Raw genomic sequence first — 26,677 nt, 5'->3', positions numbered from 1 at the left:
CTCTCTTTTTCTTCATTAATACCAAGATGTATGTACCCAGATAAATAAGGATAAACTGAATTGAACCAACGATATGAATCCGAATTCTTGCTTTTTTGTTTTTCTGCTCCAGGACAGGCAGACGATCTTTTAAAAACGCTGGGAGAACAAAAGTCTGTTACAAGCGCTGGTTGTGTGGGGGAGAGACTGGGGCTTAAGAGAAAAGAAAAGAAAAATATGGAACGCTTCACGAATTTGCGTGTCATCCTTGCGCAGGGGCCATGCTAATCTTCTCTGTATCGTTCCAATTTTAGTATATGTACTGCCGAAGCAAGTACGAGAGCAGCAGCCATGCCGTCTTACTTTATACAAGGCCGACGTGCACCTTTGCCGCACGATGGGCTCTTGATATTTGCATATAAACGTGTAGCCCAAAACGTAGAACCAACGCATTTAATCGTGGTTTTTTCAGTCGACGCTGTCTAAATGGGTGCGCTCACAGCCTGTGGATTTTCGTTTATTTCTCATACTAAAATGATATTTTGCCAACAAAATTTAGGTGCAAAGAAAATGAAGTACAAGTATAGTGGTTGACATGGAACAGGGGTTGGGACGATGCTCCCAATGCGGACACACACACGCAGCCACACGCTATGTACACTGGCGGGTGGGGAAATGTGGATATGAGTTATCGCCCCTAGTGTGACTTGTATGGTCCATCTAAGCCAAGACAGACGTGGGATGACAGGGAGTTTGTTGTCTTCGTTCAAACGGCCATCCAGCCTCTTCACTGTTTGGTGCACTTGTTCTGATATTCCATGCATTTTATTTCACCACCAATATATCGCAAAGTTTTACCCCAACAAGAGCCTACGGCCATATCACGTTGAAAACACCGGTTCTCGTCCGAACACCGAAGTTAAGCAACGTCGAGCCCGGTTAGTACTTGGATGGGTGACCGCCTGGGAACACCGGGTGCTGTAGGCTAGCAACCTCTTTTTTTTTTTTTTTGTTTTTTTCTCTCTCTCTCTTTTTCTTCATTAATACCAAGATGTATGTACCCATGGTGGGTGGGGAAATGTGGATATGAGTTATCGCCCCTAGCGTGACTTGTATGAGCCATCTAAGCCAAGACAGACGTGGGATGGCAGGGAGTTTGTTGTCTTCGTTCAAACGGCCATCCAGCCTCTTCACTGTTTGGTGCACTTGTTCTGATATTCCATGCATTTTATTTCACCACCAATATATAGCAAAGTTTTACCCCAACCAGTGCCTACGGCCATATCACGTTGAAAACACCGGTTCTCGTCCGAACACCGAAGTTAAGCAACGTCGAGCCCGGTTAGTACTTGGATGGGTGACCGCCTGGGAACACCGGGTGCTGTAGGCTAGCAACCTCTTTTTTTTTTTGTTTTTTTCTCTCTCTCTCTTTTTCTTCATTAATACCAAGATGTATGTACCCAGATAAATAAGGATAAACTGAATTGAACCAACGATATGAATCCGAATTCTTGCTTTTTTGTTTTTCTGCTCCAGGACAGGCAGACGATCTTTTAAAAACGCTGGGAGAACAAAAGTCTGTTACAAGCGCTGGTTGTGTGGGGGAGAGACTGGGGCTTAAGAGAAAAGAAAAGAAAAATATGGAACGCTTCACGAATTTGCGTGTCATCCTTGCGCAGGGGCCATGCTAATCTTCTCTGTATCGTTCCAATTTTAGTATATGTACTGCCGAAGCAAGTACGAGAGCAGCAGCCATGCCGTCTTACTTTATACATGGCCGACGTGCACCTTTGCCGCACGATGGGCTCTTGATATTTGCATATAAACGTGTAGCCCAAAACGTAGAACCAACGCATTTAATCGTGGTTTTTTCAGTCGACGCTGTCTAAATGGGTGCGCTCACAGCCTGTGGATTTTCGTTTATTTCTCATACTAAAATGATATTTTGCCAACAAAATTTAGGTGCAAAGAAAATGAAGTACAAGTATAGTGGTTGACATGGAACAGGGGTTGGGACGATGCTCCCAATGCGGACACACACACGCAGCCACACGCTATGTACACTGGCGGGTGGGGAAATGTGGATATGAGTTATCGCCCCTAGTGTGACTTGTATGGTCCATCTAAGCCAAGACAGACGTGGGATGACAGGGAGTTTGTTGTCTTCGTTCAAACGGCCATCCAGCCTCTTCACTGTTTGGTGCACTTGTTCTGATATTCCATGCATTTTATTTCACCACCAATATATCGCAAAGTTTTACCCCAACAAGAGCCTACGGCCATATCACGTTGAAAACACCGGTTCTCGTCCGAACACCGAAGTTAAGCAACGTCGAGCCCGGTTAGTACTTGGATGGGTGACCGCCTGGGAACACCGGGTGCTGTAGGCTAGCAACCTCTTTTTTTTTTTTTTTGTTTTTTTCTCTCTCTCTCTTTTTCTTCATTAATACCAAGATGTATGTACCCATGGTGGGTGGGGAAATGTGGATATGAGTTATCGCCCCTAGCGTGACTTGTATGAGCCATCTAAGCCAAGACAGACGTGGGATGGCAGGGAGTTTGTTGTCTTCGTTCAAACGGCCATCCAGCCTCTTCACTGTTTGGTGCACTTGTTCTGATATTCCATGCATTTTATTTCACCACCAATATATAGCAAAGTTTTACCCCAACCAGTGCCTACGGCCATATCACGTTGAAAACACCGGTTCTCGTCCGAACACCGAAGTTAAGCAACGTCGAGCCCGGTTAGTACTTGGATGGGTGACCGCCTGGGAACACCGGGTGCTGTAGGCTAGCAACCTCTTTTTTTTTTTGTTTTTTTCTCTCTCTCTCTTTTTCTTCATTAATACCAAGATGTATGTACCCAGATAAATAAGGATAAACTGAATTGAACCAACGATATGAATCCGAATTCTTGCTTTTTTGTTTTTCTGCTCCAGGACAGGCAGACGATCTTTTAAAAACGCTGGGAGAACAAAAGTCTGTTACAAGCGCTGGTTGTGTGGGGGAGAGACTGGGGCTTAAGAGAAAAGAAAAGAAAAATATGGAACGCTTCACGAATTTGCGTGTCATCCTTGCGCAGGGGCCATGCTAATCTTCTCTGTATCGTTCCAATTTTAGTATATGTACTGCCGAAGCAAGTACGAGAGCAGCAGCCATGCCGTCTTACTTTATACAAGGCCGACGTGCACCTTTGCCGCACGATGGGCTCTTGATATTTGCATATAAACGTGTAGCCCAAAACGTAGAACCAACGCATTTAATCGTGGTTTTTTCAGTCGACGCTGTCTAAATGGGTGCGCTCACAGCCTGTGGATTTTCGTTTATTTCTCATACTAAAATGATATTTTGCCAACAAAATTTAGGTGCAAAGAAAATGAAGTACAAGTATAGTGGTTGACATGGAACAGGGGTTGGGACGATGCTCCCAATGCGGACACACACACGCAGCCACACGCTATGTACACTGGCGGGTGGGGAAATGTGGATATGAGTTATCGCCCCTAGTGTGACTTGTATGGTCCATCTAAGCCAAGACAGACGTGGGATGACAGGGAGTTTGTTGTCTTCGTTCAAACGGCCATCCAGCCTCTTCACTGTTTGGTGCACTTGTTCTGATATTCCATGCATTTTATTTCACCACCAATATATCGCAAAGTTTTACCCCAACAAGAGCCTACGGCCATATCACGTTGAAAACACCGGTTCTCGTCCGAACACCGAAGTTAAGCAACGTCGAGCCCGGTTAGTACTTGGATGGGTGACCGCCTGGGAACACCGGGTGCTGTAGGCTAGCAACCTCTTTTTTTTTTTTTTTGTTTTTTTCTCTCTCTCTCTTTTTCTTCATTAATACCAAGATGTATGTACCCATGGTGGGTGGGGAAATGTGGATATGAGTTATCGCCCCTAGCGTGACTTGTATGAGCCATCTAAGCCAAGACAGACGTGGGATGGCAGGGAGTTTGTTGTCTTCGTTCAAACGGCCATCCAGCCTCTTCACTGTTTGGTGCACTTGTTCTGATATTCCATGCATTTTATTTCACCACCAATATATAGCAAAGTTTTACCCCAACCAGTGCCTACGGCCATATCACGTTGAAAACACCGGTTCTCGTCCGAACACCGAAGTTAAGCAACGTCGAGCCCGGTTAGTACTTGGATGGGTGACCGCCTGGGAACACCGGGTGCTGTAGGCTAGCAACCTCTTTTTTTTTTTGTTTTTTTCTCTCTCTCTCTTTTTCTTCATTAATACCAAGATGTATGTACCCAGATAAATAAGGATAAACTGAATTGAACCAACGATATGAATCCGAATTCTTGCTTTTTTGTTTTTCTGCTCCAGGACAGGCAGACGATCTTTTAAAAACGCTGGGAGAACAAAAGTCTGTTACAAGCGCTGGTTGTGTGGGGGAGAGACTGGGGCTTAAGAGAAAAGAAAAGAAAAATATGGAACGCTTCACGAATTTGCGTGTCATCCTTGCGCAGGGGCCATGCTAATCTTCTCTGTATCGTTCCAATTTTAGTATATGTACTGCCGAAGCAAGTACGAGAGCAGCAGCCATGCCGTCTTACTTTATACATGGCCGACGTGCACCTTTGCCGCACGATGGGCTCTTGATATTTGCATATAAACGTGTAGCCCAAAACGTAGAACCAACGCATTTAATCGTGGTTTTTTCAGTCGACGCTGTCTAAATGGGTGCGCTCACAGCCTGTGGATTTTCGTTTATTTCTCATACTAAAATGATATTTTGCCAACAAAATTTAGGTGCAAAGAAAATGAAGTACAAGTATAGTGGTTGACATGGAACAGGGGTTGGGACGATGCTCCCAATGCGGACACACACACGCAGCCACACGCTATGTACACTGGCGGGTGGGGAAATGTGGATATGAGTTATCGCCCCTAGTGTGACTTGTATGGTCCATCTAAGCCAAGACAGACGTGGGATGACAGGGAGTTTGTTGTCTTCGTTCAAACGGCCATCCAGCCTCTTCACTGTTTGGTGCACTTGTTCTGATATTCCATGCATTTTATTTCACCACCAATATATCGCAAAGTTTTACCCCAACAAGAGCCTACGGCCATATCACGTTGAAAACACCGGTTCTCGTCCGAACACCGAAGTTAAGCAACGTCGAGCCCGGTTAGTACTTGGATGGGTGACCGCCTGGGAACACCGGGTGCTGTAGGCTAGCAACCTCTTTTTTTTTTTTTTTGTTTTTTTCTCTCTCTCTCTTTTTCTTCATTAATACCAAGATGTATGTACCCATGGTGGGTGGGGAAATGTGGATATGAGTTATCGCCCCTAGCGTGACTTGTATGAGCCATCTAAGCCAAGACAGACGTGGGATGGCAGGGAGTTTGTTGTCTTCGTTCAAACGGCCATCCAGCCTCTTCACTGTTTGGTGCACTTGTTCTGATATTCCATGCATTTTATTTCACCACCAATATATAGCAAAGTTTTACCCCAACCAGTGCCTACGGCCATATCACGTTGAAAACACCGGTTCTCGTCCGAACACCGAAGTTAAGCAACGTCGAGCCCGGTTAGTACTTGGATGGGTGACCGCCTGGGAACACCGGGTGCTGTAGGCTAGCAACCTCTTTTTTTTTTTGTTTTTTTCTCTCTCTCTCTTTTTCTTCATTAATACCAAGATGTATGTACCCAGATAAATAAGGATAAACTGAATTGAACCAACGATATGAATCCGAATTCTTGCTTTTTTGTTTTTCTGCTCCAGGACAGGCAGACGATCTTTTAAAAACGCTGGGAGAACAAAAGTCTGTTACAAGCGCTGGTTGTGTGGGGGAGAGACTGGGGCTTAAGAGAAAAGAAAAGAAAAATATGGAACGCTTCACGAATTTGCGTGTCATCCTTGCGCAGGGGCCATGCTAATCTTCTCTGTATCGTTCCAATTTTAGTATATGTACTGCCGAAGCAAGTACGAGAGCAGCAGCCATGCCGTCTTACTTTATACATGGCCGACGTGCACCTTTGCCGCACGATGGGCTCTTGATATTTGCATATAAACGTGTAGCCCAAAACGTAGAACCAACGCATTTAATCGTGGTTTTTTCAGTCGACGCTGTCTAAATGGGTGCGCTCACAGCCTGTGGATTTTCGTTTATTTCTCATACTAAAATGATATTTTGCCAACAAAATTTAGGTGCAAAGAAAATGAAGTACAAGTATAGTGGTTGACATGGAACAGGGGTTGGGACGATGCTCCCAATGCGGACACACACACGCAGCCACACGCTATGTACACTGGCGGGTGGGGAAATGTGGATATGAGTTATCGCCCCTAGTGTGACTTGTATGGTCCATCTAAGCCAAGACAGACGTGGGATGACAGGGAGTTTGTTGTCTTCGTTCAAACGGCCATCCAGCCTCTTCACTGTTTGGTGCACTTGTTCTGATATTCCATGCATTTTATTTCACCACCAATATATCGCAAAGTTTTACCCCAACAAGAGCCTACGGCCATATCACGTTGAAAACACCGGTTCTCGTCCGAACACCGAAGTTAAGCAACGTCGAGCCCGGTTAGTACTTGGATGGGTGACCGCCTGGGAACACCGGGTGCTGTAGGCTAGCAACCTCTTTTTTTTTTTTTTGTTTTTTTCTCTCTCTCTCTTTTTCTTCATTAATACCAAGATGTATGTACCCATGGTGGGTGGGGAAATGTGGATATGAGTTATCGCCCCTAGCGTGACTTGTATGAGCCATCTAAGCCAAGACAGACGTGGGATGGCAGGGAGTTTGTTGTCTTCGTTCAAACGGCCATCCAGCCTCTTCACTGTTTGGTGCACTTGTTCTGATATTCCATGCATTTTATTTCACCACCAATATATAGCAAAGTTTTACCCCAACCAGTGCCTACGGCCATATCACGTTGAAAACACCGGTTCTCGTCCGAACACCGAAGTTAAGCAACGTCGAGCCCGGTTAGTACTTGGATGGGTGACCGCCTGGGAACACCGGGTGCTGTAGGCTAGCAACCTCTTTTTTTTTTTGTTTTTTTCTCTCTCTCTCTTTTTCTTCATTAATACCAAGATGTATGTACCCAGATAAATAAGGATAAACTGAATTGAACCAACGATATGAATCCGAATTCTTGCTTTTTTGTTTTTCTGCTCCAGGACAGGCAGACGATCTTTTAAAAACGCTGGGAGAACAAAAGTCTGTTACAAGCGCTGGTTGTGTGGGGGAGAGACTGGGGCTTAAGAGAAAAGAAAAGAAAAATATGGAACGCTTCACGAATTTGCGTGTCATCCTTGCGCAGGGGCCATGCTAATCTTCTCTGTATCGTTCCAATTTTAGTATATGTACTGCCGAAGCAAGTACGAGAGCAGCAGCCATGCCGTCTTACTTTATACAAGGCCGACGTGCACCTTTGCCGCACGATGGGCTCTTGATATTTGCATATAAACGTGTAGCCCAAAACGTAGAACCAACGCATTTAATCGTGGTTTTTTCAGTCGACGCTGTCTAAATGGGTGCGCTCACAGCCTGTGGATTTTCGTTTATTTCTCATACTAAAATGATATTTTGCCAACAAAAGTTAGGTGCAAAGAAAATGAAGTACAAGTATAGTGGTTGACATGGAACAGGGGTTGGGACGATGCTCCCAATGCGGACACACACACGCAGCCACACGCTATGTACACTGGCGGGTGGGGAAATGTGGATATGAGTTATCGCCCCTAGTGTGACTTGTATGGTCCATCTAAGCCAAGACAGACGTGGGATGACAGGGAGTTTGTTGTCTTCGTTCAAACGGCCATCCAGCCTCTTCACTGTTTGGTGCACTTGTTCTGATATTCCATGCATTTTATTTCACCACCAATATATCGCAAAGTTTTACCCCAACAAGAGCCTACGGCCATATCACGTTGAAAACACCGGTTCTCGTCCGAACACCGAAGTTAAGCAACGTCGAGCCCGGTTAGTACTTGGATGGGTGACCGCCTGGGAACACCGGGTGCTGTAGGCTAGCAACCTCTTTTTTTTTTTTTTGTTTTTTTCTCTCTCTCTCTTTTTCTTCATTAATACCAAGATGTATGTACCCATGGTGGGTGGGGAAATGTGGATATGAGTTATCGCCCCTAGCGTGACTTGTATGAGCCATCTAAGCCAAGACAGACGTGGGATGGCAGGGAGTTTGTTGTCTTCGTTCAAACGGCCATCCAGCCTCTTCACTGTTTGGTGCACTTGTTCTGATATTCCATGCATTTTATTTCACCACCAATATATAGCAAAGTTTTACCCCAACCAGTGCCTACGGCCATATCACGTTGAAAACACCGGTTCTCGTCCGAACACCGAAGTTAAGCAACGTCGAGCCCGGTTAGTACTTGGATGGGTGACCGCCTGGGAACACCGGGTGCTGTAGGCTAGCAACCTCTTTTTTTTTTTGTTTTTTTCTCTCTCTCTCTTTTTCTTCATTAATACCAAGATGTATGTACCCAGATAAATAAGGATAAACTGAATTGAACCAACGATATGAATCCGAATTCTTGCTTTTTTGTTTTTCTGCTCCAGGACAGGCAGACGATCTTTTAAAAACGCTGGGAGAACAAAAGTCTGTTACAAGCGCTGGTTGTGTGGGGGAGAGACTGGGGCTTAAGAGAAAAGAAAAGAAAAATATGGAACGCTTCACGAATTTGCGTGTCATCCTTGCGCAGGGGCCATGCTAATCTTCTCTGTATCGTTCCAATTTTAGTATATGTACTGCCGAAGCAAGTACGAGAGCAGCAGCCATGCCGTCTTACTTTATACAAGGCCGACGTGCACCTTTGCCGCACGATGGGCTCTTGATATTTGCATATAAACGTGTAGCCCAAAACGTAGAACCAACGCATTTAATCGTGGTTTTTTCAGTCGACGCTGTCTAAATGGGTGCGCTCACAGCCTGTGGATTTTCGTTTATTTCTCATACTAAAATGATATTTTGCCAACAAAAGTTAGGTGCAAAGAAAATGAAGTACAAGTATAGTGGTTGACATGGAACAGGGGTTGGGACGATGCTCCCAATGCGGACACACACACGCAGCCACACGCTATGTACACTGGCGGGTGGGGAAATGTGGATATGAGTTATCGCCCCTAGTGTGACTTGTATGGTCCATCTAAGCCAAGACAGACGTGGGATGACAGGGAGTTTGTTGTCTTCGTTCAAACGGCCATCCAGCCTCTTCACTGTTTGGTGCACTTGTTCTGATATTCCATGCATTTTATTTCACCACCAATATATCGCAAAGTTTTACCCCAACAAGAGCCTACGGCCATATCACGTTGAAAACACCGGTTCTCGTCCGAACACCGAAGTTAAGCAACGTCGAGCCCGGTTAGTACTTGGATGGGTGACCGCCTGGGAACACCGGGTGCTGTAGGCTAGCAACCTCTTTTTTTTTTTTTTGTTTTTTTCTCTCTCTCTCTTTTTCTTCATTAATACCAAGATGTATGTACCCATGGTGGGTGGGGAAATGTGGATATGAGTTATCGCCCCTAGCGTGACTTGTATGAGCCATCTAAGCCAAGACAGACGTGGGATGGCAGGGAGTTTGTTGTCTTCGTTCAAACGGCCATCCAGCCTCTTCACTGTTTGGTGCACTTGTTCTGATATTCCATGCATTTTATTTCACCACCAATATATAGCAAAGTTTTACCCCAACCAGTGCCTACGGCCATATCACGTTGAAAACACCGGTTCTCGTCCGAACACCGAAGTTAAGCAACGTCGAGCCCGGTTAGTACTTGGATGGGTGACCGCCTGGGAACACCGGGTGCTGTAGGCTAGCAACCTCTTTTTTTTTTTGTTTTTTTCTCTCTCTCTCTTTTTCTTCATTAATACCAAGATGTATGTACCCAGATAAATAAGGATAAACTGAATTGAACCAACGATATGAATCCGAATTCTTGCTTTTTTGTTTTTCTGCTCCAGGACAGGCAGACGATCTTTTAAAAACGCTGGGAGAACAAAAGTCTGTTACAAGCGCTGGTTGTGTGGGGGAGAGACTGGGGCTTAAGAGAAAAGAAAAGAAAAATATGGAACGCTTCACGAATTTGCGTGTCATCCTTGCGCAGGGGCCATGCTAATCTTCTCTGTATCGTTCCAATTTTAGTATATGTACTGCCGAAGCAAGTACGAGAGCAGCAGCCATGCCGTCTTACTTTATACAAGGCCGACGTGCACCTTTGCCGCACGATGGGCTCTTGATATTTGCATATAAACGTGTAGCCCAAAACGTAGAACCAACGCATTTAATCGTGGTTTTTTCAGTCGACGCTGTCTAAATGGGTGCGCTCACAGCCTGTGGATTTTCGTTTATTTCTCATACTAAAATGATATTTTGCCAACAAAAGTTAGGTGCAAAGAAAATGAAGTACAAGTATAGTGGTTGACATGGAACAGGGGTTGGGACGATGCTCCCAATGCGGACACACACACGCAGCCACACGCTATGTACACTGGCGGGTGGGGAAATGTGGATATGAGTTATCGCCCCTAGTGTGACTTGTATGGTCCATCTAAGCCAAGACAGACGTGGGATGACAGGGAGTTTGTTGTCTTCGTTCAAACGGCCATCCAGCCTCTTCACTGTTTGGTGCACTTGTTCTGATATTCCATGCATTTTATTTCACCACCAATATATCGCAAAGTTTTACCCCAACAAGAGCCTACGGCCATATCACGTTGAAAACACCGGTTCTCGTCCGAACACCGAAGTTAAGCAACGTCGAGCCCGGTTAGTACTTGGATGGGTGACCGCCTGGGAACACCGGGTGCTGTAGGCTAGCAACCTCTTTTTTTTTTTTTTGTTTTTTTCTCTCTCTCTCTTTTTCTTCATTAATACCAAGATGTATGTACCCATGGTGGGTGGGGAAATGTGGATATGAGTTATCGCCCCTAGCGTGACTTGTATGAGCCATCTAAGCCAAGACAGACGTGGGATGGCAGGGAGTTTGTTGTCTTCGTTCAAACGGCCATCCAGCCTCTTCACTGTTTGGTGCACTTGTTCTGATATTCCATGCATTTTATTTCACCACCAATATATAGCAAAGTTTTACCCCAACCAGTGCCTACGGCCATATCACGTTGAAAACACCGGTTCTCGTCCGAACACCGAAGTTAAGCAACGTCGAGCCCGGTTAGTACTTGGATGGGTGACCGCCTGGGAACACCGGGTGCTGTAGGCTAGCAACCTCTTTTTTTTTTTGTTTTTTTCTCTCTCTCTCTTTTTCTTCATTAATACCAAGATGTATGTACCCAGATAAATAAGGATAAACTGAATTGAACCAACGATATGAATCCGAATTCTTGCTTTTTTGTTTTTCTGCTCCAGGACAGGCAGACGATCTTTTAAAAACGCTGGGAGAACAAAAGTCTGTTACAAGCGCTGGTTGTGTGGGGGAGAGACTGGGGCTTAAGAGAAAAGAAAAGAAAAATATGGAACGCTTCACGAATTTGCGTGTCATCCTTGCGCAGGGGCCATGCTAATCTTCTCTGTATCGTTCCAATTTTAGTATATGTACTGCCGAAGCAAGTACGAGAGCAGCAGCCATGCCGTCTTACTTTATACAAGGCCGACGTGCACCTTTGCCGCACGATGGGCTCTTGATATTTGCATATAAACGTGTAGCCCAAAACGTAGAACCAACGCATTTAATCGTGGTTTTTTCAGTCGACGCTGTCTAAATGGGTGCGCTCACAGCCTGTGGATTTTCGTTTATTTCTCATACTAAAATGATATTTTGCCAACAAAAGTTAGGTGCAAAGAAAATGAAGTACAAGTATAGTGGTTGACATGGAACAGGGGTTGGGACGATGCTCCCAATGCGGACACACACACGCAGCCACACGCTATGTACACTGGCGGGTGGGGAAATGTGGATATGAGTTATCGCCCCTAGTGTGACTTGTATGGTCCATCTAAGCCAAGACAGACGTGGGATGACAGGGAGTTTGTTGTCTTCGTTCAAACGGCCATCCAGCCTCTTCACTGTTTGGTGCACTTGTTCTGATATTCCATGCATTTTATTTCACCACCAATATATCGCAAAGTTTTACCCCAACAAGAGCCTACGGCCATATCACGTTGAAAACACCGGTTCTCGTCCGAACACCGAAGTTAAGCAACGTCGAGCCCGGTTAGTACTTGGATGGGTGACCGCCTGGGAACACCGGGTGCTGTAGGCTAGCAACCTCTTTTTTTTTTTTTTTGTTTTTTTCTCTCTCTCTCTTTTTCTTCATTAATACCAAGATGTATGTACCCATGGTGGGTGGGGAAATGTGGATATGAGTTATCGCCCCTAGCGTGACTTGTATGAGCCATCTAAGCCAAGACAGACGTGGGATGGCAGGGAGTTTGTTGTCTTCGTTCAAACGGCCATCCAGCCTCTTCACTGTTTGGTGCACTTGTTCTGATATTCCATGCATTTTATTTCACCACCAATATATAGCAAAGTTTTACCCCAACCAGTGCCTACGGCCATATCACGTTGAAAACACCGGTTCTCGTCCGAACACCGAAGTTAAGCAACGTCGAGCCCGGTTAGTACTTGGATGGGTGACCGCCTGGGAACACCGGGTGCTGTAGGCTAGCAACCTCTTTTTTTTTTTGTTTTTTTCTCTCTCTCTCTTTTTCTTCATTAATACCAAGATGTATGTACCCAGATAAATAAGGATAAACTGAATTGAACCAACGATATGAATCCGAATTCTTGCTTTTTTGTTTTTCTGCTCCAGGACAGGCAGACGATCTTTTAAAAACGCTGGGAGAACAAAAGTCTGTTACAAGCGCTGGTTGTGTGGGGGAGAGACTGGGGCTTAAGAGAAAAGAAAAGAAAAATATGGAACGCTTCACGAATTTGCGTGTCATCCTTGCGCAGGGGCCATGCTAATCTTCTCTGTATCGTTCCAATTTTAGTATATGTACTGCCGAAGCAAGTACGAGAGCAGCAGCCATGCCGTCTTACTTTATACATGGCCGACGTGCACCTTTGCCGCACGATGGGCTCTTGATATTTGCATATAAACGTGTAGCCCAAAACGTAGAACCAACGCATTTAATCGTGGTTTTTTCAGTCGACGCTGTCTAAATGGGTGCGCTCACAGCCTGTGGATTTTCGTTTATTTCTCATACTAAAATGATATTTTGCCAACAAAATTTAGGTGCAAAGAAAATGAAGTACAAGTATAGTGGTTGACATGGAACAGGGGTTGGGACGATGCTCCCAATGCGGACACACACACGCAGCCACACGCTATGTACACTGGCGGGTGGGGAAATGTGGATATGAGTTATCGCCCCTAGTGTGACTTGTATGGTCCATCTAAGCCAAGACAGACGTGGGATGACAGGGAGTTTGTTGTCTTCGTTCAAACGGCCATCCAGCCTCTTCACTGTTTGGTGCACTTGTTCTGATATTCCATGCATTTTATTTCACCACCAATATATCGCAAAGTTTTACCCCAACAAGAGCCTACGGCCATATCACGTTGAAAACACCGGTTCTCGTCCGAACACCGAAGTTAAGCAACGTCGAGCCCGGTTAGTACTTGGATGGGTGACCGCCTGGGAACACCGGGTGCTGTAGGCTAGCAACCTCTTTTTTTTTTTTTTTGTTTTTTTCTCTCTCTCTCTTTTTCTTCATTAATACCAAGATGTATGTACCCATGGTGGGTGGGGAAATGTGGATATGAGTTATCGCCCCTAGCGTGACTTGTATGAGCCATCTAAGCCAAGACAGACGTGGGATGGCAGGGAGTTTGTTGTCTTCGTTCAAACGGCCATCCAGCCTCTTCACTGTTTGGTGCACTTGTTCTGATATTCCATGCATTTTATTTCACCACCAATATATAGCAAAGTTTTACCCCAACCAGTGCCTACGGCCATATCACGTTGAAAACACCGGTTCTCGTCCGAACACCGAAGTTAAGCAACGTCGAGCCCGGTTAGTACTTGGATGGGTGACCGCCTGGGAACACCGGGTGCTGTAGGCTAGCAACCTCTTTTTTTTTTTGTTTTTTTCTCTCTCTCTCTTTTTCTTCATTAATACCAAGATGTATGTACCCAGATAAATAAGGATAAACTGAATTGAACCAACGATATGAATCCGAATTCTTGCTTTTTTGTTTTTCTGCTCCAGGACAGGCAGACGATCTTTTAAAAACGCTGGGAGAACAAAAGTCTGTTACAAGCGCTGGTTGTGTGGGGGAGAGACTGGGGCTTAAGAGAAAAGAAAAGAAAAATATGGAACGCTTCACGAATTTGCGTGTCATCCTTGCGCAGGGGCCATGCTAATCTTCTCTGTATCGTTCCAATTTTAGTATATGTACTGCCGAAGCAAGTACGAGAGCAGCAGCCATGCCGTCTTACTTTATACATGGCCGACGTGCACCTTTGCCGCACGATGGGCTCTTGATATTTGCATATAAACGTGTAGCCCAAAACGTAGAACCAACGCATTTAATCGTGGTTTTTTCAGTGGACGCTGTCTAAATGGGTGCGCTCACAGCCTGTGGATTTTCGTTTATTTCTCATACTAAAATGATATTTTGCCAACAAAATTTAGGTGCAAAGAAAATGAAGTACAAGTATAGTGGTTGACATGGAACAGGGGTTGGGACGATGCTCCCAATGCGGACACACACACGCAGCCACACGCTATGTACACTGGCGGGTGGGGAAATGTGGATATGAGTTATCGCCCCTAGTGTGACTTGTATGGTCCATCTAAGCCAAGACAGACGTGGGATGACAGGGAGTTTGTTGTCTTCGTTCAAACGGCCATCCAGCCTCTTCACTGTTTGGTGCACTTGTTCTGATATTCCATGCATTTTATTTCACCACCAATATATCGCAAAGTTTTACCCCAACAAGAGCCTACGGCCATATCACGTTGAAAACACCGGTTCTCGTCCGAACACCGAAGTTAAGCAACGTCGAGCCCGGTTAGTACTTGGATGGGTGACCGCCTGGGAACACCGGGTGCTGTAGGCTAGCAACCTCTTTTTTTTTTTTTTTGTTTTTTTCTCTCTCTCTCTTTTTCTTCATTAATACCAAGATGTATGTACCCATGGTGGGTGGGGAAATGTGGATATGAGTTATCGCCCCTAGCGTGACTTGTATGAGCCATCTAAGCCAAGACAGACGTGGGATGGCAGGGAGTTTGTTGTCTTCGTTCAAACGGCCATCCAGCCTCTTCACTGTTTGGTGCACTTGTTCTGATATTCCATGCATTTTATTTCACCACCAATATATAGCAAAGTTTTACCCCAACCAGTGCCTACGGCCATATCACGTTGAAAACACCGGTTCTCGTCCGAACACCGAAGTTAAGCAACGTCGAGCCCGGTTAGTACTTGGATGGGTGACCGCCTGGGAACACCGGGTGCTGTAGGCTAGCAACCTCTTTTTTTTTTTGTTTTTTTCTCTCTCTCTCTTTTTCTTCATTAATACCAAGATGTATGTACCCAGATAAATAAGGATAAACTGAATTGAACCAACGATATGAATCCGAATTCTTGCTTTTTTGTTTTTCTGCTCCAGGACAGGCAGACGATCTTTTAAAAACGCTGGGAGAACAAAAGTCTGTTACAAGCGCTGGTTGTGTGGGGGAGAGACTGGGGCTTAAGAGAAAAGAAAAGAAAAATATGGAACGCTTCACGAATTTGCGTGTCATCCTTGCGCAGGGGCCATGCTAATCTTCTCTGTATCGTTCCAATTTTAGTATATGTACTGCCGAAGCAAGTACGAGAGCAGCAGCCATGCCGTCTTACTTTATACAAGGCCGACGTGCACCTTTGCCGCACGATGGGCTCTTGATATTTGCATATAAACGTGTAGCCCAAAACGTAGAACCAACGCATTTAATCGTGGTTTTTTCAGTCGACGCTGTCTAAATGGGTGCGCTCACAGCCTGTGGATTTTCGTTTATTTCTCATACTAAAATGATATTTTGCCAACAAAAGTTAGGTGCAAAGAAAATGAAGTACAAGTATAGTGGTTGACATGGAACAGGGGTTGGGACGATGCTCCCAATGCGGACACACACACGCAGCCACACGCTATGTACACTGGCGGGTGGGGAAATGTGGATATGAGTTATCGCCCCTAGTGTGACTTGTATGGTCCATCTAAGCCAAGACAGACGTGGGATGACAGGGAGTTTGTTGTCTTCGTTCAAACGGCCATCCAGCCTCTTCACTGTTTGGTGCACTTGTTCTGATATTCCATGCATTTTATTTCACCACCAATATATCGCAAAGTTTTACCCCAACAAGAGCCTACGGCCATATCACGTTGAAAACACCGGTTCTCGTCCGAACACCGAAGTTAAGCAACGTCGAGCCCGGTTAGTACTTGGATGGGTGACCGCCTGGGAACACCGGGTGCTGTAGGCTAGCAACCTCTTTTTTTTTTTTTTGTTTTTTTCTCTCTCTCTCTTTTTCTTCATTAATACCAAGATGTATGTACCCATGGTGGGTGGGGAAATGTGGATATGAGTTATCGCCCCTAGCGTGACTTGTATGAGCCATCTAAGCCAAGACAGACGTGGGATGGCAGGGAGTTTGTTGTCTTCGTTCAAACGGCCATCCAGCCTCTTCACTGTTTGGTGCACTTGTTCTGATATTCCATGCATTTTATTTCACCACCAATATATAGCAAAGTTTTACCCCAACCAGTGCCTACGGCCATATCACGTTGAAAACACCGGTTCTCGTCCGAACACCGAAGTTAAGCAACGTCGAGCCCGGTTAGTACTTGGATGGGTGACCGCCTGGGAACACCGGGTGCTGTAGGCTAGCAACCTCTTTTTTTTTTTGTTTTTTTCTCTCTCTCTCTTTTTCTTCATTAATACCAAGATGTATGTACCCAGATAAATAAGGATAAACTGAATTGAACCAACGATATGAATCCGAATTCTTGCTTTTTTGTTTTTCTGCTCCAGGACAGGCAGACGATCTTTTAAAAACGCTGGGAGAACAAAAGTCTGTTACAAGCGCTGGTTGTGTGGGGGAGAGACTGGGGCTTAAGAGAAAAGAAAAGAAAAATATGGAACGCTTCACGAATTTGCGTGTCATCCTTGCGCAGGGGCCATGCTAATCTTCTCTGTATCGTTCCAATTTTAGTATATGTACTGCCGAAGCAAGTACGAGAGCAGCAGCCATGCCGTCTTACTTTATACAAGGCCGACGTGCACCTTTGCCGCACGATGGGCTCTTGATATTTGCATATAAACGTGTAGCCCAAAACGTAGAACCAACGCATTTAATCGTGGTTTTTTCAGTCGACGCTGTCTAAATGGGTGCGCTCACAGCCTGTGGATTTTCGTTTATTTCTCATACTAAAATGATATTTTGCCAACAAAAGTTAGGTGCAAAGAAAATGAAGTACAAGTATAGTGGTTGACATGGAACAGGGGTTGGGACGATGCTCCCAATGCGGACACACACACGCAGCCACACGCTATGTACACTGGCGGGTGGGGAAATGTGGATATGAGTTATCGCCCCTAGTGTGACTTGTATGGTCCATCTAAGCCAAGACAGACGTGGGATGACAGGGAGTTTGTTGTCTTCGTTCAAACGGCCATCCAGCCTCTTCACTGTTTGGTGCACTTGTTCTGATATTCCATGCATTTTATTTCACCACCAATATATCGCAAAGTTTTACCCCAACAAGAGCCTACGGCCATATCACGTTGAAAACACCGGTTCTCGTCCGAACACCGAAGTTAAGCAACGTCGAGCCCGGTTAGTACTTGGATGGGTGACCGCCTGGGAACACCGGGTGCTGTAGGCTAGCAACCTCTTTTTTTTTTTTTTGTTTTTTTCTCTCTCTCTCTTTTTCTTCATTAATACCAAGATGTATGTACCCATGGTGGGTGGGGAAATGTGGATATGAGTTATCGCCCCTAGCGTGACTTGTATGAGCCATCTAAGCCAAGACAGACGTGGGATGGCAGGGAGTTTGTTGTCTTCGTTCAAACGGCCATCCAGCCTCTTCACTGTTTGGTGCACTTGTTCTGATATTCCATGCATTTTATTTCACCACCAATATATAGCAAAGTTTTACCCCAACCAGTGCCTACGGCCATATCACGTTGAAAACACCGGTTCTCGTCCGAACACCGAAGTTAAGCAACGTCGAGCCCGGTTAGTACTTGGATGGGTGACCGCCTGGGAACACCGGGTGCTGTAGGCTAGCAACCTCTTTTTTTTTTTGTTTTTTTCTCTCTCTCTCTTTTTCTTCATTAATACCAAGATGTATGTACCCAGATAAATAAGGATAAACTGAATTGAACCAACGATATGAATCCGAATTCTTGCTTTTTTGTTTTTCTGCTCCAGGACAGGCAGACGATCTTTTAAAAACGCTGGGAGAACAAAAGTCTGTTACAAGCGCTGGTTGTGTGGGGGAGAGACTGGGGCTTAAGAGAAAAGAAAAGAAAAATATGGAACGCTTCACGAATTTGCGTGTCATCCTTGCGCAGGGGCCATGCTAATCTTCTCTGTATCGTTCCAATTTTAGTATATGTACTGCCGAAGCAAGTACGAGAGCAGCAGCCATGCCGTCTTACTTTATACAAGGCCGACGTGCACCTTTGCCGCACGATGGGCTCTTGATATTTGCATATAAACGTGTAGCCCAAAACGTAGAACCAACGCATTTAATCGTGGTTTTTTCAGTCGACGCTGTCTAAATGGGTGCGCTCACAGCCTGTGGATTTTCGTTTATTTCTCATACTAAAATGATATTTTGCCAACAAAAGTTAGGTGCAAAGAAAATGAAGTACAAGTATAGTGGTTGACATGGAACAGGGGTTGGGACGATGCTCCCAATGCGGACACACACACGCAGCCACACGCTATGTACACTGGCGGGTGGGGAAATGTGGATATGAGTTATCGCCCCTAGTGTGACTTGTATGGTCCATCTAAGCCAAGACAGACGTGGGATGACAGGGAGTTTGTTGTCTTCGTTCAAACGGCCATCCAGCCTCTTCACTGTTTGGTGCACTTGTTCTGATATTCCATGCATTTTATTTCACCACCAATATATCGCAAAGTTTTACCCCAACAAGAGCCTACGGCCATATCACGTTGAAAACACCGGTTCTCGTCCGAACACCGAAGTTAAGCAACGTCGAGCCCGGTTAGTACTTGGATGGGTGACCGCCTGGGAACACCGGGTGCTGTAGGCTAGCAACCTCTTTTTTTTTTTTTTGTTTTTTTCTCTCTCTCTCTTTTTCTTCATTAATACCAAGATGTATGTACCCATGGTGGGTGGGGAAATGTGGATATGAGTTATCGCCCCTAGCGTGACTTGTATGAGCCATCTAAGCCAAGACAGACGTGGGATGGCAGGGAGTTTGTTGTCTTCGTTCAAACGGCCATCCAGCCTCTTCACTGTTTGGTGCACTTGTTCTGATATTCCATGCATTTTATTTCACCACCAATATATAGCAAAGTTTTACCCCAACCAGTGCCTACGGCCATATCACGTTGAAAACACCGGTTCTCGTCCGAACACCGAAGTTAAGCAACGTCGAGCCCGGTTAGTACTTGGATGGGTGACCGCCTGGGAACACCGGGTGCTGTAGGCTAGCAACCTCTTTTTTTTTTTGTTTTTTTCTCTCTCTCTCTTTTTCTTCATTAATACCAAGATGTATGTACCCAGATAAATAAGGATAAACTGAATTGAACCAACGATATGAATCCGAATTCTTGCTTTTTTGTTTTTCTGCTCCAGGACAGGCAGACGATCTTTTAAAAACGCTGGGAGAACAAAAGTCTGTTACAAGCGCTGGTTGTGTGGGGGAGAGACTGGGGCTTAAGAGAAAAGAAAAGAAAAATATGGAACGCTTCACGAATTTGCGTGTCATCCTTGCGCAGGGGCCATGCTAATCTTCTCTGTATCGTTCCAATTTTAGTATATGTACTGCCGAAGCAAGTACGAGAGCAGCAGCCATGCCGTCTTACTTTATACAAGGCCGACGTGCACCTTTGCCGCACGATGGGCTCTTGATATTTGCATATAAACGTGTAGCCCAAAACGTAGAACCAACGCATTTAATCGTGGTTTTTTCAGTCGACGCTGTCTAAATGGGTGCGCTCACAGCCTGTGGATTTTCGTTTATTTCTCATACTAAAATGATATTTTGCCAACAAAAGTTAGGTGCAAAGAAAATGAAGTACAAGTATAGTGGTTGACATGGAACAGGGGTTGGGACGATGCTCCCAATGCGGACACACACACGCAGCCACACGCTATGTACACTGGCGGGTGGGGAAATGTGGATATGAGTTATCGCCCCTAGTGTGACTTGTATGGTCCATCTAAGCCAAGACAGACGTGGGATGACAGGGAGTTTGTTGTCTTCGTTCAAACGGCCATCCAGCCTCTTCACTGTTTGGTGCACTTGTTCTGATATTCCATGCATTTTATTTCACCACCAATATATCGCAAAGTTTTACCCCAACAAGAGCCTACGGCCATATCACGTTGAAAACACCGGTTCTCGTCCGAACACCGAAGTTAAGCAACGTCGAGCCCGGTTAGTACTTGGATGGGTGACCGCCTGGGAACACCGGGTGCTGTAGGCTAGCAACCTCTTTTTTTTTTTTTTGTTTTTTTCTCTCTCTCTCTTTTTCTTCATTAATACCAAGATGTATGTACCCATGGTGGGTGGGGAAATGTGGATATGAGTTATCGCCCCTAGCGTGACTTGTATGAGCCATCTAAGCCAAGACAGACGTGGGATGGCAGGGAGTTTGTTGTCTTCGTTCAAACGGCCATCCAGCCTCTTCACTGTTTGGTGCACTTGTTCTGATATTCCATGCATTTTATTTCACCACCAATATATAGCAAAGTTTTACCCCAACCAGTGCCTACGGCCATATCACGTTGAAAACACCGGTTCTCGTCCGAACACCGAAGTTAAGCAACGTCGAGCCCGGTTAGTACTTGGATGGGTGACCGCCTGGGAACACCGGGTGCTGTAGGCTAGCAACCTCTTTTTTTTTTTGTTTTTTTCTCTCTCTCTCTTTTTCTTCATTAATACCAAGATGTATGTACCCAGATAAATAAGGATAAACTGAATTGAACCAACGATATGAATCCGAATTCTTGCTTTTTTGTTTTTCTGCTCCAGGACAGGCAGACGATCTTTTAAAAACGCTGGGAGAACAAAAGTCTGTTACAAGCGCTGGTTGTGTGGGGGAGAGACTGGGGCTTAAGAGAAAAGAAAAGAAAAATATGGAACGCTTCACGAATTTGCGTGTCATCCTTGCGCAGGGGCCATGCTAATCTTCTCTGTATCGTTCCAATTTTAGTATATGTACTGCCGAAGCAAGTACGAGAGCAGCAGCCATGCCGTCTTACTTTATACAAGGCCGACGTGCACCTTTGCCGCACGATGGGCTCTTGATATTTGCATATAAACGTGTAGCCCAAAACGTAGAACCAACGCATTTAATCGTGGTTTTTTCAGTCGACGCTGTCTAAATGGGTGCGCTCACAGCCTGTGGATTTTCGTTTATTTCTCATACTAAAATGATATTTTGCCAACAAAAGTTAGGTGCAAAGAAAATGAAGTACAAGTATAGTGGTTGACATGGAACAGGGGTTGGGACGATGCTCCCAATGCGGACACACACACGCAGCCACACGCTATGTACACTGGCGGGTGGGGAAATGTGGATATGAGTTATCGCCCCTAGTGTGACTTGTATGGTCCATCTAAGCCAAGACAGACGTGGGATGACAGGGAGTTTGTTGTCTTCGTTCAAACGGCCATCCAGCCTCTTCACTGTTTGGTGCACTTGTTCTGATATTCCATGCATTTTATTTCACCACCAATATATCGCAAAGTTTTACCCCAACAAGAGCCTACGGCCATATCACGTTGAAAACACCGGTTCTCGTCCGAACACCGAAGTTAAGCAACGTCGAGCCCGGTTAGTACTTGGATGGGTGACCGCCTGGGAACACCGGGTGCTGTAGGCTAGCAACCTCTTTTTTTTTTTTTTGTTTTTTTCTCTCTCTCTCTTTTTCTTCATTAATACCAAGATGTATGTACCCATGGTGGGTGGGGAAATGTGGATATGAGTTATCGCCCCTAGCGTGACTTGTATGAGCCATCTAAGCCAAGACAGACGTGGGATGGCAGGGAGTTTGTTGTCTTCGTTCAAACGGCCATCCAGCCTCTTCACTGTTTGGTGCACTTGTTCTGATATTCCATGCATTTTATTTCACCACCAATATATAGCAAAGTTTTACCCCAACCAGTGCCTACGGCCATATCACGTTGAAAACACCGGTTCTCGTCCGAACACCGAAGTTAAGCAACGTCGAGCCCGGTTAGTACTTGGATGGGTGACCGCCTGGGAACACCTGGTGCTGTAGGCTAGCAACCTCTTTTTTTTTTTGTTTTTTTCTCTCTCTCTCTTTTTCTTCATTAATACCAAGATGTATGTACCCAGATAAATAAGGATAAACTGAATTGAACCAACGATATGAATCCGAATTCTTGCTTTTTTGTTTTTCTGCTCCAGGACAGGCAGACGATCTTTTAAAAACGCTGGGAGAACAAAAGTCTGTTACAAGCGCTGGTTGTGTGGGGGAGAGACTGGGGCTTAAGAGAAAAGAAAAGAAAAATATGGAACGCTTCACGAATTTGCGTGTCATCCTTGCGCAGGGGCCATGCTAATCTTCTCTGTATCGTTCCAATTTTAGTATATGTACTGCCGAAGCAAGTACGAGAGCAGCAGCCATGCCGTCTTACTTTATACAAGGCCGACGTGCACCTTTGCCGCACGATGGGCTCTTGATATTTGCATATAAACGTGTAGCCCAAAACGTAGAACCAACGCATTTAATCGTGGTTTTTTCAGTCGACGCTGTCTAAATGGGTGCGCTCACAGCCTGTGGATTTTCGTTTATTTCTCATACTAAAATGATATTTTGCCAACAAAATTTAGGTGCAAAGAAAATGAAGTACAAGTATAGTGGTTGACATGGAACAGGGGTTGGGACGATGCTCCCAATGCGGACACACACACGCAGCCACACGCTATGTACACTGGCGGGTGGGGAAATGTGGATATGAGTTATCGCCCCTAGTGTGACTTGTATGGTCCATCTAAGCCAAGACAGACGTGGGATGACAGGGAGTTTGTTGTCTTCGTTCAAACGGCCATCCAGCCTCTTCACTGTTTGGTGCACTTGTTCTGATATTCCATGCATTTTATTTCACCACCAATATATCGCAAAGTTTTACCCCAACAAGAGCCTACGGCCATATCACGTTGAAAACACCGGTTCTCGTCCGAACACCGAAGTTAAGCAACGTCGAGCCCGGTTAGTACTTGGATGGGTGACCGCCTGGGAACACCGGGTGCTGTAGGCTAGCAACCTCTTTTTTTTTTTTTTGTTTTTTTCTCTCTCTCTCTTTTTCTTCATTAATACCAAGATGTATGTACCCATGGTGGGTGGGGAAATGTGGATATGAGTTATCGCCCCTAGCGTGACTTGTATGAGCCATCTAAGCCAAGACAGACGTGGGATGGCAGGGAGTTTGTTGTCTTCGTTCAAACGGCCATCCAGCCTCTTCACTGTTTGGTGCACTTGTTCTGATATTCCATGCATTTTATTTCACCACCAATATATAGCAAAGTTTTACCCCAACCAGTGCCTACGGCCATATCACGTTGAAAACACCGGTTCTCGTCCGAACACCGAAGTTAAGCAACGTCGAGCCCGGTTAGTACTTGGATGGGTGACCCCCTGGGAACACCGGGTGCTGTAGGCTAGCAACCTCTTTTTTTTTTTGTTTTTTTCTCTCTCTCTCTTTTTCTTCATTAATACCAAGATGTATGTACCCAGATAAATAAGGATAAACTGAATTGAACCAACGATATGAATCCGAATTCTTGCTTTTTTGTTTTTCTGCTCCAGGACAGGCAGACGATCTTTTAAAAACGCTGGGAGAACAAAAGTCTGTTACAAGCGCTGGTTGTGTGGGGGAGAGACTGGGGCTTAAGAGAAAAGAAAAGAAAAATATGGAACGCTTCACGAATTTGCGTGTCATCCTTGCGCAGGGGCCATGCTAATCTTCTCTGTATCGTTCCAATTTTAGTATATGTACTGCCGAAGCAAGTACGAGAGCAGCAGCCATGCCGTCTTACTTTATACAAGGCCGACGTGCACCTTTGCCGCACGATGGGCTCTTGATATTTGCATATAAACGTGTAGCCCAAAACGTAGAACCAACGCATTTAATCGTGGTTTTTTCAGTCGACGCTGTCTAAATGGGTGCGCTCACAGCCTGTGGATTTTCGTTTATTTCTCATACTAAAATGATATTTTGCCAACAAAATTTAGGTGCAAAGAAAATGAAGTACAAGTATAGTGGTTGACATGGAACAGGGGTTGGGACGATGCTCCCAATGCGGACACACACACGCAGCCACACGCTATGTACACTGGCGGGTGGGGAAATGTGGATATGAGTTATCGCCCCTAGTGTGACTTGTATGGTCCATCTAAGCCAAGACAGACGTGGGATGACAGGGAGTTTGTTGTCTTCGTTCAAACGGCCATCCAGCCTCTTCACTGTTTGGTGCACTTGTTCTGATATTCCATGCATTTTATTTCACCACCAATATATCGCAAAGTTTTACCCCAACAAGAGCCTACGGCCATATCACGTTGAAAACACCGGTTCTCGTCCGAACACCGAAGTTAAGCAACGTCGAGCCCGGTTAGTACTTGGATGGGTGACCGCCTGGGAACACCGGGTGCTGTAGGCTAGCAACCTCTTTTTTTTTTTTTTGTTTTTTTCTCTCTCTCTCTTTTTCTTCATTAATACCAAGATGTATGTACCCATGGTGGGTGGGGAAATGTGGATATGAGTTATCGCCCCTAGCGTGACTTGTATGAGCCATCTAAGCCAAGACAGACGTGGGATGGCAGGGAGTTTGTTGTCTTCGTTCAAACGGCCATCCAGCCTCTTCACTGTTTGGTGCACTTGTTCTGATATTCCATGCATTTTATTTCACCACCAATATATAGCAAAGTTTTACCCCAACCAGTGCCTACGGCCATATCACGTTGAAAACACCGGTTCTCGTCCGAACACCGAAGTTAAGCAACGTCGAGCCCGGTTAGTACTTGGATGGGTGACCGCCTGGGAACACCGGGTGCTGTAGGCTAGCAACCTCTTTTTTTTTTTTGTTTTTTTCTCTCTCTCTCTTTTTCTTCATTAATACCAAGATGTATGTACCCAGATAAATAAGGATAAACTGAATTGAACCAACGATATGAATCCGAATTCTTGCTTTTTTGTTTTTCTGCTCCAGGACAGGCAGACGATCTTTTAAAAACGCTGGGAGAACAAAAGTCTGTTACAAGCGCTGGTTGTGTGGGGGAGAGACTGGGGCTTAAGAGAAAAGAAAAGAAAAATATGGAACGCTTCACGAATTTGCGTGTCATCCTTGCGCAGGGGCCATGCTAATCTTCTCTGTATCGTTCCAATTTTAGTATATGTACTGCCGAAGCAAGTACGAGAGCAGCAGCCATGCCGTCTTACTTTATACAAGGCCGACGTGCACCTTTGCCGCACGATGGGCTCTTGATATTTGCATATAAACGTGTAGCCCAAAACGTAGAACCAACGCATTTAATCGTGGTTTTTTCAGTCGACGCTGTCTAAATGGGTGCGCTCACAGCCTGTGGATTTTCGTTTATTTCTCATACTAAAATGATATTTTGCCAACAAAAGTTAGGTGCAAAGAAAATGAAGTACAAGTATAGTGGTTGACATGGAACAGGGGTTGGGACGATGCTCCCAATGCGGACACACACACGCAGCCACACGCTATGTACACTGGCGGGTGGGGAAATGTGGATATGAGTTATCGCCCCTAGTGTGACTTGTATGGTCCATCTAAGCCAAGACAGACGTGGGATGACAGGGAGTTTGTTGTCTTCGTTCAAACGGCCATCCAGCCTCTTCACTGTTTGGTGCACTTGTTCTGATATTCCATGCATTTTATTTCACCACCAATATATCGCAAAGTTTTACCCCAACAAGAGCCTACGGCCATATCACGTTGAAAACACCGGTTCTCGTCCGAACACCGAAGTTAAGCAACGTCGAGCCCGGTTAGTACTTGGATGGGTGACCGCCTGGGAACACCGGGTGCTGTAGGCTAGCAACCTCTTTTTTTTTTTTTTGTTTTTTTCTCTCTCTCTCTTTTTCTTCATTAATACCAAGATGTATGTACCCATGGTGGGTGGGGAAATGTGGATATGAGTTATCGCCCCTAGCGTGACTTGTATGAGCCATCTAAGCCAAGACAGACGTGGGATGGCAGGGAGTTTATTGTCTTCGTTCAAACGGCCATCCAGCCTCTTCACTGTTTGGTGCACTTGTTCTGATATTCCATGCATTTTATTTCACCACCAATATATAGCAAAGTTTTACCCCAACCAGTGCCTACGGCCATATCACGTTGAAAACACCGGTTCTCGTCCGAACACCGAAGTTAAGCAACGTCGAGCCCGGTTAGTACTTGGATGGGTGACCGCCTGGGAACACCGGGTGCTGTAGGCTAGCAACCTCTTTTTTTTTTTGTTTTTTTCTCTCTCTCTCTTTTTCTTCATTAATACCAAGATGTA

At 45.2% G+C, this 26,677-nt stretch overlaps 57 non-coding genes across 57 annotated transcripts; 38 read left to right on the top strand and 19 right to left on the bottom strand.

Annotated features, from left to right (window-relative positions):
- Positions 1-210: 210 nt before the first annotated feature.
- LOC135481593 (U6 spliceosomal RNA) lies at positions 211-317 on the bottom strand. The gene has a single exon (XR_010446097.1). It is a non-coding gene; the product is annotated as a U6 spliceosomal RNA (small nuclear RNA).
- A 530-nt stretch (positions 318-847) lies between these two features.
- Positions 848-966, top strand: LOC135481520 (5S ribosomal RNA). The gene has a single exon (XR_010446028.1). It is a non-coding gene; the product is annotated as a 5S ribosomal RNA (ribosomal RNA).
- Positions 967-1,250: 284 nt separating this feature from the next.
- Positions 1,251-1,369, top strand: LOC135481519 (5S ribosomal RNA). Its single transcript, XR_010446027.1, has one exon. It is a non-coding gene; the product is annotated as a 5S ribosomal RNA (ribosomal RNA).
- A 244-nt stretch (positions 1,370-1,613) lies between these two features.
- Positions 1,614-1,720, bottom strand: LOC135481592 (U6 spliceosomal RNA). Its single transcript, XR_010446096.1, has one exon. It is a non-coding gene; the product is annotated as a U6 spliceosomal RNA (small nuclear RNA).
- Positions 1,721-2,250: 530 nt separating this feature from the next.
- On the top strand, positions 2,251-2,369 carry LOC135481518 (5S ribosomal RNA). Its single transcript, XR_010446026.1, has one exon. It is a non-coding gene; the product is annotated as a 5S ribosomal RNA (ribosomal RNA).
- A 284-nt stretch (positions 2,370-2,653) lies between these two features.
- LOC135481516 (5S ribosomal RNA) lies at positions 2,654-2,772 on the top strand. The gene has a single exon (XR_010446025.1). It is a non-coding gene; the product is annotated as a 5S ribosomal RNA (ribosomal RNA).
- A 244-nt stretch (positions 2,773-3,016) lies between these two features.
- Positions 3,017-3,123, bottom strand: LOC135481591 (U6 spliceosomal RNA). The gene has a single exon (XR_010446095.1). It is a non-coding gene; the product is annotated as a U6 spliceosomal RNA (small nuclear RNA).
- Positions 3,124-3,653: 530 nt separating this feature from the next.
- On the top strand, positions 3,654-3,772 carry LOC135481515 (5S ribosomal RNA). Its single transcript, XR_010446024.1, has one exon. It is a non-coding gene; the product is annotated as a 5S ribosomal RNA (ribosomal RNA).
- A 284-nt stretch (positions 3,773-4,056) lies between these two features.
- Positions 4,057-4,175, top strand: LOC135481513 (5S ribosomal RNA). The gene has a single exon (XR_010446022.1). It is a non-coding gene; the product is annotated as a 5S ribosomal RNA (ribosomal RNA).
- Positions 4,176-4,419: 244 nt separating this feature from the next.
- LOC135481590 (U6 spliceosomal RNA) lies at positions 4,420-4,526 on the bottom strand. Its single transcript, XR_010446094.1, has one exon. It is a non-coding gene; the product is annotated as a U6 spliceosomal RNA (small nuclear RNA).
- A 530-nt stretch (positions 4,527-5,056) lies between these two features.
- LOC135481512 (5S ribosomal RNA) lies at positions 5,057-5,175 on the top strand. The gene has a single exon (XR_010446021.1). It is a non-coding gene; the product is annotated as a 5S ribosomal RNA (ribosomal RNA).
- A 284-nt stretch (positions 5,176-5,459) lies between these two features.
- LOC135481511 (5S ribosomal RNA) lies at positions 5,460-5,578 on the top strand. The gene has a single exon (XR_010446020.1). It is a non-coding gene; the product is annotated as a 5S ribosomal RNA (ribosomal RNA).
- A 244-nt stretch (positions 5,579-5,822) lies between these two features.
- LOC135481589 (U6 spliceosomal RNA) lies at positions 5,823-5,929 on the bottom strand. The gene has a single exon (XR_010446093.1). It is a non-coding gene; the product is annotated as a U6 spliceosomal RNA (small nuclear RNA).
- Positions 5,930-6,459: 530 nt separating this feature from the next.
- On the top strand, positions 6,460-6,578 carry LOC135481510 (5S ribosomal RNA). The gene has a single exon (XR_010446019.1). It is a non-coding gene; the product is annotated as a 5S ribosomal RNA (ribosomal RNA).
- A 283-nt stretch (positions 6,579-6,861) lies between these two features.
- On the top strand, positions 6,862-6,980 carry LOC135481509 (5S ribosomal RNA). The gene has a single exon (XR_010446018.1). It is a non-coding gene; the product is annotated as a 5S ribosomal RNA (ribosomal RNA).
- A 244-nt stretch (positions 6,981-7,224) lies between these two features.
- Positions 7,225-7,331, bottom strand: LOC135481588 (U6 spliceosomal RNA). Its single transcript, XR_010446092.1, has one exon. It is a non-coding gene; the product is annotated as a U6 spliceosomal RNA (small nuclear RNA).
- A 530-nt stretch (positions 7,332-7,861) lies between these two features.
- LOC135481652 (5S ribosomal RNA) lies at positions 7,862-7,980 on the top strand. Its single transcript, XR_010446159.1, has one exon. It is a non-coding gene; the product is annotated as a 5S ribosomal RNA (ribosomal RNA).
- A 283-nt stretch (positions 7,981-8,263) lies between these two features.
- Positions 8,264-8,382, top strand: LOC135481651 (5S ribosomal RNA). Its single transcript, XR_010446157.1, has one exon. It is a non-coding gene; the product is annotated as a 5S ribosomal RNA (ribosomal RNA).
- A 244-nt stretch (positions 8,383-8,626) lies between these two features.
- On the bottom strand, positions 8,627-8,733 carry LOC135481586 (U6 spliceosomal RNA). Its single transcript, XR_010446091.1, has one exon. It is a non-coding gene; the product is annotated as a U6 spliceosomal RNA (small nuclear RNA).
- A 530-nt stretch (positions 8,734-9,263) lies between these two features.
- Positions 9,264-9,382, top strand: LOC135481650 (5S ribosomal RNA). Its single transcript, XR_010446156.1, has one exon. It is a non-coding gene; the product is annotated as a 5S ribosomal RNA (ribosomal RNA).
- Positions 9,383-9,665: 283 nt separating this feature from the next.
- LOC135481649 (5S ribosomal RNA) lies at positions 9,666-9,784 on the top strand. Its single transcript, XR_010446155.1, has one exon. It is a non-coding gene; the product is annotated as a 5S ribosomal RNA (ribosomal RNA).
- A 244-nt stretch (positions 9,785-10,028) lies between these two features.
- Positions 10,029-10,135, bottom strand: LOC135481584 (U6 spliceosomal RNA). The gene has a single exon (XR_010446089.1). It is a non-coding gene; the product is annotated as a U6 spliceosomal RNA (small nuclear RNA).
- Positions 10,136-10,665: 530 nt separating this feature from the next.
- LOC135481648 (5S ribosomal RNA) lies at positions 10,666-10,784 on the top strand. The gene has a single exon (XR_010446154.1). It is a non-coding gene; the product is annotated as a 5S ribosomal RNA (ribosomal RNA).
- Positions 10,785-11,067: 283 nt separating this feature from the next.
- LOC135481646 (5S ribosomal RNA) lies at positions 11,068-11,186 on the top strand. The gene has a single exon (XR_010446151.1). It is a non-coding gene; the product is annotated as a 5S ribosomal RNA (ribosomal RNA).
- Positions 11,187-11,430: 244 nt separating this feature from the next.
- Positions 11,431-11,537, bottom strand: LOC135481583 (U6 spliceosomal RNA). Its single transcript, XR_010446088.1, has one exon. It is a non-coding gene; the product is annotated as a U6 spliceosomal RNA (small nuclear RNA).
- A 530-nt stretch (positions 11,538-12,067) lies between these two features.
- Positions 12,068-12,186, top strand: LOC135481645 (5S ribosomal RNA). The gene has a single exon (XR_010446150.1). It is a non-coding gene; the product is annotated as a 5S ribosomal RNA (ribosomal RNA).
- Positions 12,187-12,470: 284 nt separating this feature from the next.
- LOC135481644 (5S ribosomal RNA) lies at positions 12,471-12,589 on the top strand. The gene has a single exon (XR_010446149.1). It is a non-coding gene; the product is annotated as a 5S ribosomal RNA (ribosomal RNA).
- A 244-nt stretch (positions 12,590-12,833) lies between these two features.
- On the bottom strand, positions 12,834-12,940 carry LOC135481582 (U6 spliceosomal RNA). Its single transcript, XR_010446087.1, has one exon. It is a non-coding gene; the product is annotated as a U6 spliceosomal RNA (small nuclear RNA).
- A 530-nt stretch (positions 12,941-13,470) lies between these two features.
- Positions 13,471-13,589, top strand: LOC135481643 (5S ribosomal RNA). Its single transcript, XR_010446148.1, has one exon. It is a non-coding gene; the product is annotated as a 5S ribosomal RNA (ribosomal RNA).
- A 284-nt stretch (positions 13,590-13,873) lies between these two features.
- LOC135481642 (5S ribosomal RNA) lies at positions 13,874-13,992 on the top strand. Its single transcript, XR_010446147.1, has one exon. It is a non-coding gene; the product is annotated as a 5S ribosomal RNA (ribosomal RNA).
- A 244-nt stretch (positions 13,993-14,236) lies between these two features.
- LOC135481581 (U6 spliceosomal RNA) lies at positions 14,237-14,343 on the bottom strand. The gene has a single exon (XR_010446086.1). It is a non-coding gene; the product is annotated as a U6 spliceosomal RNA (small nuclear RNA).
- Positions 14,344-14,873: 530 nt separating this feature from the next.
- On the top strand, positions 14,874-14,992 carry LOC135481641 (5S ribosomal RNA). Its single transcript, XR_010446145.1, has one exon. It is a non-coding gene; the product is annotated as a 5S ribosomal RNA (ribosomal RNA).
- A 284-nt stretch (positions 14,993-15,276) lies between these two features.
- Positions 15,277-15,395, top strand: LOC135481640 (5S ribosomal RNA). Its single transcript, XR_010446144.1, has one exon. It is a non-coding gene; the product is annotated as a 5S ribosomal RNA (ribosomal RNA).
- A 244-nt stretch (positions 15,396-15,639) lies between these two features.
- On the bottom strand, positions 15,640-15,746 carry LOC135481580 (U6 spliceosomal RNA). The gene has a single exon (XR_010446085.1). It is a non-coding gene; the product is annotated as a U6 spliceosomal RNA (small nuclear RNA).
- A 530-nt stretch (positions 15,747-16,276) lies between these two features.
- On the top strand, positions 16,277-16,395 carry LOC135481639 (5S ribosomal RNA). The gene has a single exon (XR_010446143.1). It is a non-coding gene; the product is annotated as a 5S ribosomal RNA (ribosomal RNA).
- Positions 16,396-16,678: 283 nt separating this feature from the next.
- LOC135481638 (5S ribosomal RNA) lies at positions 16,679-16,797 on the top strand. The gene has a single exon (XR_010446142.1). It is a non-coding gene; the product is annotated as a 5S ribosomal RNA (ribosomal RNA).
- Positions 16,798-17,041: 244 nt separating this feature from the next.
- On the bottom strand, positions 17,042-17,148 carry LOC135481579 (U6 spliceosomal RNA). The gene has a single exon (XR_010446084.1). It is a non-coding gene; the product is annotated as a U6 spliceosomal RNA (small nuclear RNA).
- A 530-nt stretch (positions 17,149-17,678) lies between these two features.
- Positions 17,679-17,797, top strand: LOC135481637 (5S ribosomal RNA). Its single transcript, XR_010446141.1, has one exon. It is a non-coding gene; the product is annotated as a 5S ribosomal RNA (ribosomal RNA).
- A 283-nt stretch (positions 17,798-18,080) lies between these two features.
- Positions 18,081-18,199, top strand: LOC135481635 (5S ribosomal RNA). Its single transcript, XR_010446139.1, has one exon. It is a non-coding gene; the product is annotated as a 5S ribosomal RNA (ribosomal RNA).
- Positions 18,200-18,443: 244 nt separating this feature from the next.
- Positions 18,444-18,550, bottom strand: LOC135481578 (U6 spliceosomal RNA). Its single transcript, XR_010446083.1, has one exon. It is a non-coding gene; the product is annotated as a U6 spliceosomal RNA (small nuclear RNA).
- Positions 18,551-19,080: 530 nt separating this feature from the next.
- On the top strand, positions 19,081-19,199 carry LOC135481634 (5S ribosomal RNA). Its single transcript, XR_010446138.1, has one exon. It is a non-coding gene; the product is annotated as a 5S ribosomal RNA (ribosomal RNA).
- A 283-nt stretch (positions 19,200-19,482) lies between these two features.
- Positions 19,483-19,601, top strand: LOC135481633 (5S ribosomal RNA). Its single transcript, XR_010446137.1, has one exon. It is a non-coding gene; the product is annotated as a 5S ribosomal RNA (ribosomal RNA).
- Positions 19,602-19,845: 244 nt separating this feature from the next.
- Positions 19,846-19,952, bottom strand: LOC135481577 (U6 spliceosomal RNA). The gene has a single exon (XR_010446082.1). It is a non-coding gene; the product is annotated as a U6 spliceosomal RNA (small nuclear RNA).
- Positions 19,953-20,482: 530 nt separating this feature from the next.
- Positions 20,483-20,601, top strand: LOC135481632 (5S ribosomal RNA). Its single transcript, XR_010446136.1, has one exon. It is a non-coding gene; the product is annotated as a 5S ribosomal RNA (ribosomal RNA).
- A 283-nt stretch (positions 20,602-20,884) lies between these two features.
- Positions 20,885-21,003, top strand: LOC135481631 (5S ribosomal RNA). Its single transcript, XR_010446135.1, has one exon. It is a non-coding gene; the product is annotated as a 5S ribosomal RNA (ribosomal RNA).
- A 244-nt stretch (positions 21,004-21,247) lies between these two features.
- Positions 21,248-21,354, bottom strand: LOC135481576 (U6 spliceosomal RNA). The gene has a single exon (XR_010446081.1). It is a non-coding gene; the product is annotated as a U6 spliceosomal RNA (small nuclear RNA).
- Positions 21,355-21,884: 530 nt separating this feature from the next.
- LOC135481630 (5S ribosomal RNA) lies at positions 21,885-22,003 on the top strand. The gene has a single exon (XR_010446134.1). It is a non-coding gene; the product is annotated as a 5S ribosomal RNA (ribosomal RNA).
- Positions 22,004-22,286: 283 nt separating this feature from the next.
- On the top strand, positions 22,287-22,405 carry LOC135481614 (5S ribosomal RNA). The gene has a single exon (XR_010446118.1). It is a non-coding gene; the product is annotated as a 5S ribosomal RNA (ribosomal RNA).
- Positions 22,406-22,649: 244 nt separating this feature from the next.
- LOC135481575 (U6 spliceosomal RNA) lies at positions 22,650-22,756 on the bottom strand. The gene has a single exon (XR_010446080.1). It is a non-coding gene; the product is annotated as a U6 spliceosomal RNA (small nuclear RNA).
- Positions 22,757-23,286: 530 nt separating this feature from the next.
- On the top strand, positions 23,287-23,405 carry LOC135481629 (5S ribosomal RNA). Its single transcript, XR_010446133.1, has one exon. It is a non-coding gene; the product is annotated as a 5S ribosomal RNA (ribosomal RNA).
- Positions 23,406-23,688: 283 nt separating this feature from the next.
- Positions 23,689-23,807, top strand: LOC135481558 (5S ribosomal RNA). The gene has a single exon (XR_010446064.1). It is a non-coding gene; the product is annotated as a 5S ribosomal RNA (ribosomal RNA).
- Positions 23,808-24,051: 244 nt separating this feature from the next.
- On the bottom strand, positions 24,052-24,158 carry LOC135481573 (U6 spliceosomal RNA). Its single transcript, XR_010446078.1, has one exon. It is a non-coding gene; the product is annotated as a U6 spliceosomal RNA (small nuclear RNA).
- A 530-nt stretch (positions 24,159-24,688) lies between these two features.
- Positions 24,689-24,807, top strand: LOC135481628 (5S ribosomal RNA). Its single transcript, XR_010446132.1, has one exon. It is a non-coding gene; the product is annotated as a 5S ribosomal RNA (ribosomal RNA).
- A 283-nt stretch (positions 24,808-25,090) lies between these two features.
- Positions 25,091-25,209, top strand: LOC135481627 (5S ribosomal RNA). Its single transcript, XR_010446131.1, has one exon. It is a non-coding gene; the product is annotated as a 5S ribosomal RNA (ribosomal RNA).
- Positions 25,210-25,454: 245 nt separating this feature from the next.
- Positions 25,455-25,561, bottom strand: LOC135481572 (U6 spliceosomal RNA). Its single transcript, XR_010446077.1, has one exon. It is a non-coding gene; the product is annotated as a U6 spliceosomal RNA (small nuclear RNA).
- Positions 25,562-26,091: 530 nt separating this feature from the next.
- LOC135481626 (5S ribosomal RNA) lies at positions 26,092-26,210 on the top strand. The gene has a single exon (XR_010446130.1). It is a non-coding gene; the product is annotated as a 5S ribosomal RNA (ribosomal RNA).
- Positions 26,211-26,493: 283 nt separating this feature from the next.
- On the top strand, positions 26,494-26,612 carry LOC135481624 (5S ribosomal RNA). Its single transcript, XR_010446128.1, has one exon. It is a non-coding gene; the product is annotated as a 5S ribosomal RNA (ribosomal RNA).
- Positions 26,613-26,677: the final 65 nt, after the last annotated feature.

This window comes from Liolophura sinensis, unplaced genomic scaffold, assembly GCF_032854445.1.
Source record: "Liolophura sinensis isolate JHLJ2023 unplaced genomic scaffold, CUHK_Ljap_v2 scaffold_238, whole genome shotgun sequence".
Classification (NCBI taxonomy): Eukaryota; Metazoa; Mollusca; class Polyplacophora; order Chitonida; family Chitonidae; genus Liolophura; species Liolophura sinensis.
This window is presented reverse-complemented; position numbering and strand designations above follow the sequence as displayed.